Source organism: Melospiza melodia, chromosome 2 (assembly GCF_035770615.1).
Source record: "Melospiza melodia melodia isolate bMelMel2 chromosome 2, bMelMel2.pri, whole genome shotgun sequence".
In the NCBI taxonomy this organism is placed as follows: Eukaryota; Metazoa; Chordata; class Aves; order Passeriformes; family Passerellidae; genus Melospiza; species Melospiza melodia.
Window position 1 is genome coordinate 91,913,773 of NC_086195.1, and position 7,634 is coordinate 91,921,406.

The window sequence follows — 7,634 nt, forward strand, 5'->3', positions numbered from 1 at the left end:
TCACCTCCAGTGTTAAGCTAAAGTGTCAGACAGGTACCCATGGGGCAAATCTCTTCAGCTCTTGGAGCACTGTCAGGAGGAGAGTTCTTCTCTTAGGAGGAGAGTTCCCTCCCTCATTAGAATTTGTTTTGTATTTCGGATTTCTTTCTTCCTCACAGAATTGGAAGGACTAATTAGAAATAGTTATCACTGCTGACATTCAAAGCATTATTAGAATGGCAGCCCACTGAAAAAAAAAATCTGTTGTAGGAGATCCTGATTCTTCAGGTGTTGTTAGACTCCAATGGTGTTGCTTTTAAAGTTTTTCTCAGCTTCAGGTACAGCAGCATGTCTTTCATAGCAAACCAATGAGACTAGAGTACAAGTGATGCCCTCTGAACCTCTGGGTAGGTTGCCTTTTGGGTTGTTTGTTTTGCTTGGGTGTTGGTTTTTTTGGGGGTTTTTTTTGGGTTTTTTTGCAGGTGGAGGGTGAGGAGGAGGGGGAAGTTGTTTAAATGAGTAGAAAAGGCCCAGGCAAGCTTCTGTGTTTCAGAACCTAAGCCTTCATCTGTGCATTAATGTCTGCAAAGGTTTTTCATTTGCTTTGGTTATATGGATTCTGTAAGGTGCTACCTCTGATTTTGAATTTCAGAATTGCAGAATTTCAGCTTAGTTATAGGCAGAATTTCAGCTTATTTAAAGGCATAAATAAATCCGTTCATCTGGTGAGGAGAGGAGACAAGGGGAGAAGAGTTGGACTCATTGATCCTTGTGGGTCCCTTCCAACTCAGGATAGTCTACAGTTCCCTTCTATGAACCTGCAGGCCAGCCAAACCTGAAGCACATGGAGGATGCTTGTGTGTGCCTGGCCTTAAGCAGGTCTAAAAGTGCCACTGCCAAAGGCAGCTCCACTCCAGCACCTCTGTGTGCACCTATGCATTCACATCAGGGCAAGCCAGAGACTGTGCTGTGCAGCTGATGTCATTTCAATTCAGTGAAATTATAGCCCCATCACAAGCACTACTGCAAGAAGGAATCACATGCAAGCCACAGGAGCCTTCTGTGGCTACATGCTTTTAAGTTGGTATAAGCAGGTCAGGCTGCTGCTACATACACCCACAATCTAGTAGTGACTATCAGTCATTTAGGAAGATGTGTGGCATTTTCATTCTGTCTTCAGACTTTGATAGAGCCAAAATAGTCTAGCTTCACACCTTTTAAACCATATACTTTTGAGGGTGGGAGGATATGTGCTGCTGAGGGGAAGAAACTCTTTCATATGTATGTATTTAATCCTCAGCAGCTGATGGTCCATGCAGCTTGCTAACCAGCTTCACATATGTAATTTCAGTGCTTAGCACTGAAGATAGACTCACAAGTTTGAGGAAGGGGGCAAGAAACCCCAACCCTAAATCACATTTAGAGATTCCAGGCAGATTCCAGGATCAAAATGGAAACAGGAAGAGAGATTCTAGAAGTTTAGGAGAGAAAACAATTCCTCTGTGTGTTGCTGAAAAAGGTTTGTAATGTCTACAGAAGCTTTCACTGCAGTGTAATCTTTCCTTCCAAACCCCCAAACAGTTTTCAGTAATCTTCTCTGTTCATGATTGCCTTTATATTGTCATTGACATTGTGTTGCATTAACTCAGTCTCTAATATTAGATGCAATTATGATATGTGACATTGAAATAGCACTTAAAGTAAGATTCCTCTTGAAGGAGTCACCTTAGATCTATGTCTTTGTGAGGCTGTTTATTGCTTTTGTGATTGTGCTATCAAGTATTCTTTGTATACAAGTACCAAGGTGCTAACAGCAAGATCCCAAACAGATAAAAGGAGCCAAACATTTGAGTAACTTGAATTATGATGTCTGCAGTCAGACTTGTACTCTAGAAACACCTCTCCAGCTGTTTCTTCACCACAGTTTTGGGAAGTACTGCAATTACACTTTTTTCTTGATTTAACCTCTGGCTCCTCAGGACTATGTAGTACCTCTGCATAGTGCTAGAATTAAATCTATTAGTGCTAATAGCCCCTATGACCAGACATCAAGAAACTAGGAAATTAGATTACACATGGATGCTGTTGGAGCCAAAGTGACTCTTGATCCCCCACTGGACATACTGGCACACTGTCACATCTAGTGAAAATTAGGAGTTGAAAACATTTTGTGGATTTACCTCAGTAATCTCTAATTTTTTTTTAGCCCCAGACTTAGAAAACTGGACCACAACCTGATCTTTTTATCTCAAACTCATATTCCAAAATTTCTGTGGCACATTGTGCCATGGGTCACACTGATTTGTGCCTTCTGTCTTGTAAGAATGCCTGCAACAGCAGCTCGTCAGTGGCAATACGTAAGTGTAACTCACTGGCAATTAATTCCACTAGGAGTAAGATCCAGCAACTTCACAGTTAATATCATGACAGCAATAGAGTTAACAGTAAAAAGCAAATTTAGAAGGAGAAGAAAAAAATCAACAAAAATAAGATGTGACAAGTGCTTATTTACGTAGTCATTTTTCAGGAGCTGAGCTGCACTTCAATACATAAAAGCATTGTGCCTTTAGTAAAACCTTCCTCCTGAATAGCTAATAAGTTATATTTAAGTGCTTTCTCCAATGAACTGACTTACTTTAGTTACTGTGAAATCATTTTTATTATCCTTCTGCCCAAAAAAGTTGGAGGTAGCTAAAATCATTTTGGTGCACCTCCTGCAAGATCATGAATTATTGAAGACAGGAGCTAGAGTGGTTGCATGAAGAGAAAGACAGATAGTGAGGGCACTTTCACAGTTATTGAGAAGATGGCTTGAAGGGAAGGTAGGAGATGTGGAAATACCTGCAGGATTGTATCTTAATGATAGCAATGATGGAAAAGACCAAAGCCAACTCACCTAACATTGAAATATTTAATTGTGTAATAACAATGTAGGGAGATGCCAACTGAGAACATAAGGAAGTTGCAGACGTTGCTTTGTGGTGCAGCTCCTGGATCCCAGCTTGCTCTGGGATTGCCAGGTATTTAGGGCCCTGCTGAAAGGGTATCCACATGCTGTTGAGAGTGATGGGGACTGGTGGTTAAATAACACATCGGGATCAGAAGAAACCTAACAAATCAGAGCTTGCAAAGGACTTTTTTATCTCAAACGGGAATCACACTGCTTCTCCCCCAGCTGCAAGTAAAATAAACCTGACTGGGAAAAACTGGGAATCTGGCAGTCCTCTACTTAATTCAAGAAACCTGACCTGCTGTCAGTAACTCAGCACCCAGATCTTTAAGCCTGTCTTAGGTGATCAATTTGTTCCCTGCAGTGGTTCCTTCCACAGAAATTCCCACTGATGCCAATGTGGGAAGTACGAAACAATTACGGGCTGGCCCACTGGTGAACACGGTAACCAGGTGTGGATGATTTCGGGAGGTATTTCTGTCTGTTCACAGCCCTGGTAGTTTTACAAGGCAGAACATCTTTGCTCCTGGCCCAGTAGAGACTAGAAAGCTCCCTACTACCCAGTATTAAGAACAAAGGGCTGACAGAACCAGCAGCACCAAGACTGGACCCAGAGTCCCCTGAAGTGTTGGCTCCAGGACACCAACAGAGTGGTATTAAAATACATATATTTTGTTTTGTGAAGCTCTCAATACTATTTTAAATATGATTCTAAGTTCAGCTGTACTTCAGAATTTATAAAAAGCGAGCAAACAAAAGCCATGCATAGAACTACTGCAGGGTATTTCCCTGAATGTGGCTCCTTTGTTATCATAGCCTTGACATCTGTTCTTCCCATTGGATCTCATTGCATAGGACAATTCAGGTAGGGAGGGACTTGAGGAAGTCCTTGGTCTTACCTGCTGCTTAAAGCAAGGCCACGTGCAGGGTCAGAACTGTGGATCTTGAAATACTCCCAAGGAAGGATAATGCACAACCTCTCTGGGCAACCTGTGGCACTGCTGGATTGCAGGGTAAAACACTACTATGTCCAACTTCTCTTTTCAACTTCAAGCCCTTTTTTCTCAACCTCCCACCATGCATGACTGTGGAGAGCCTGGACCCATGTTCTTTATGACCTTATGATGCTGAGGGCTGTTCAGAGGTCCCCCAGCAGCACTTTCCTTCTTCAGGGTGAACAAGGCCTACATCCTCAGCCCCTCCTCACAGGGCAAGTGCTCCAGCCCCCCAACACTGGGGTGGCCTTTGCTGGACCTGCTGTGGTTGGCCAATGTCCATCCTATTCAGAGGTCTCCAGATTGGATGCCATAGCATGGTGTGGTTGGCTGAGAAGAGCTGGTAACCGAGCTCCCGTTCACACAGTTGGGAGGCTGCTGTCCCTCTCTGCTGCCAGGATATGCCACCAGCTCTTGTTCTTGCTGTGCTCTAGGCCCCTTGCAGCAGAATTGCTCCCCAGTCCCTAGAACTTCAAGGGGCACTTCCTTCCCAGGCACCTGGCTCTGCACCCACCCTCTGGAATTTCATGAAGGGTTCCAGCCACCCTGTTCCTGCAGCCTCTCCAGGTCCCCCTGAATGTCAGCTCTTCCCTCCAGTGTAAAGACTGGTTCACATAATTTGGCATCATTGATGAGACAGAGCTGAGTCTCCTTCTTCAGGTCACAGAGAAGTCTGCTGAACAGGAAACAATCCAGGACAAACCAGCCTTTCCACAGAGTAAGCCCCTTAACCACTTCCATCTCCCAGTCATGCCAACAACTTATCTATCTATTGAGTTCTTCACTAGAATTTTGTTTATGCTTCTTTCATTATATTACAGAATTACAGAATGGTTTAGGTTGAAAGGGTCATCAAAGATCCTTTAGTCCAACCCCCCTGCCATGGTCTAAGTCTGGTTTCCACCAGACCAGGTTGCTCAGGACCCAGTCTAGCCTGGTCTTGAGCAATTCCAGGGATGGGGCATCCACAACCACTCTCAACAACCTGTACCAGTGCCTCACTTACCCCCATAGTGAAGAATTTCTTCCTAATATTGTATTACTCAAATTACATTCACTGGAATATTTAGGACCTCAACTGTTCCTTGCACTACAAACTGTTCACTCATCTGCCAGATGTAAGGAATGCTCAAGTTGCTCAGAACAAATCCAACAGTCAGGAGGAATCACTGTATTCAGAACCATGCTTTATGTAATATTTACATCATACAGTAATTTTGGAGAAATTTGCCACTATTTTAAATTACAGTTTATGAGCTGCAGTATTTGCTGTATTAAAAAAAAATCCAGCTAATGAACCTCTCCTTGTATAAGCTAGTATATAAATAAGGAAATTGCAATAGCACATGCTTTTAATGTCATAGGAAGCTGTAGAGCAATTACTCTGTGTTCCATAACTACCTCTTGAAAAATCTTAAGAATGGCAATCTGATTATGGTACCATTGTCAAAATTATATTTCTCATTCTAAGTATAGTTTTGCGATTCCCTAATAATAAAGGAAGTGGATGTATTGCTAACTAGGCTGACAATTCAAGTATTCATGAGTATCCATGGTTCATTGACCATTAACAATCAGTAAGACATCAAATGATGATTTAGAATTCTCTCTTTCCTACTCAATGCCCCCAGAGTAAAATACAAAAGCATATTTTAAATGTAGCTTAAATTTTAATCATTTTCAAACAGAAAACATTATTTGGGCAACATCCCAAAAAGCTGTAATTTTTTTTTTTTTTTTGCCTCATTTAAAAAAAAGTTGGGTACAATGATCTTAGGCAAATACAGTATGATGACAGAAGAACACTATTTTTTTAAAAGACTCATAACTACACTGCATGTATGTATGTATACGAAAGCAATACTGAGAATAAACTCAATAAAATGCAAAAATTGGAGATATTTGGGTGGTGTGTGTTGATTTTTTTAAATTGGCTTCCTCTTAATGCACATAATTAAATTAAGACCTCTAATTTATTTTGGCATTATTTTTGCTACCTTGATCTGATTTGGACAATTTAGTAAACAAAAAAATAAAAATCAAGAAAAGTATCCTTTTTTAAAAGCTGCCTCAGTGCAGATGGAAAATTCCACGCAAGATCCAGAAAAGCTCTGTGTATGTATATAAGCATGTGTGCACTTATACATACATGTACATACAACTTGTTGTTTGCTGAAATGATAAAGTTCAAAAGTCCCAGGATCGTGCTGCTGGTGATCCAAATTCATTAATATGGCTTTGCAATCCACACACAAAAACCTGCTGTTCATGACCCACGGGAAACATTTGTTTTGTCGTAATTCAATTAAAAATTCAGGTAAGTTTAGCTGGCCATTTAGTGCCAGTCTACCGTGCTGCTTGCCAAAGACAGACTAGCATACAGATGCTCTTAATAGAGGCAGAATTAAAGGAAAAACCCTAAAGGCCAACCTGTGGGAAATGAGTCTCCTAAGAAGTCAGTAATACCTCAGCTGGTGAATTTCGTTAAGTTGTTCAGGCATCGTTTCACAGTTTGAAGCTGACCTGAGCCCAGTACTCAGGCCCAGGAATCTCACAGGCTTTATGAGCCTTACATTTTGCAGCAAGGCACAGCTGCAGCAGGAAGCAGAGCAAGTGCTGTCACCTCCTCAGCCCAGCTTCATCACCAGTCTCACCCGAGTAGCAGGTCAGATATTGTGATTTTCACACCCAGGCTGACGAGGCACCCTACAAACACAGACAGCAGATCAGGCTTTTTAGGGAACTGAAGACAGCAGACACCCAATCTGTTGGTTTAAGGCTGAGGAAAGTGTGGAACTGAGCAAAGACCTTGCAAGAAGAAAGTAATTTTACACCTATACAGAAGCAAAGCACACAGGGCAGTAAATTTTTACCTTTAAAACTACCTAGAAAATCAGGCAAAGGTTTTGTGAACTGTGTCTAAATTTTATCCCAGTCCCATCCTAAGCCAGGAAAAGTTTTGCAAGTGACACTCATGCAAAGGCAGATAATCAGATTTCACTGGGTGGTTTTGTAGACCTATCCCTAACTCTCCTGTATGAAGGGTAAAGAATGAAATATTAGGTAAAACTTCCACAGGCTAAGATCAAAAACCAGGCAGATGAGCAAGTATTGCTTCATTAAATAAACTGGGAATCACCCACAGTAATGCCATATAAATGCACTCAGTCCTGCCTGACTTCTGAAGCTGTAGAGGATATCTGGGACTGGTTATCATCCAAGTAGAAAAACACCTGGGAATTCCCAAGCTAAGAAGTTACAGATGAACATTTTCTGAACATTAAAGCAACACATGAAAAATGAGTCTATTTGTACTACAGATGGACAGAAATTGTACCAGAATAAATCAACCTCTTTGCACTTTTCTTACACAAAAACACCTACCCATTTGATAAGTAAAGAAAATGGTCTCAAGAGGCTGAATATTTTTAAGATTAAATTACCAGGCCATGTTTTTAAAAAATAGTAGCATCCAGTTCTTCCCAGCTCAGTTGAGCATCAATCCAGGTGCTGTTTTGCAAGGCAGTATCCAAAGACATTCCTCAGCCTGCCATGCTGACTATCAACAACAACAAATCGAGCAGCACTTCCATGATTTGCCTTTCCTTGTCCTATATTCATCCCTCTAAACATCACTTAGTAGGTAAAGCAAGCTGTGCAGGTAAACAGATAAAAAAATATATGCTATTTTATGTGTGATGCTTTCACAA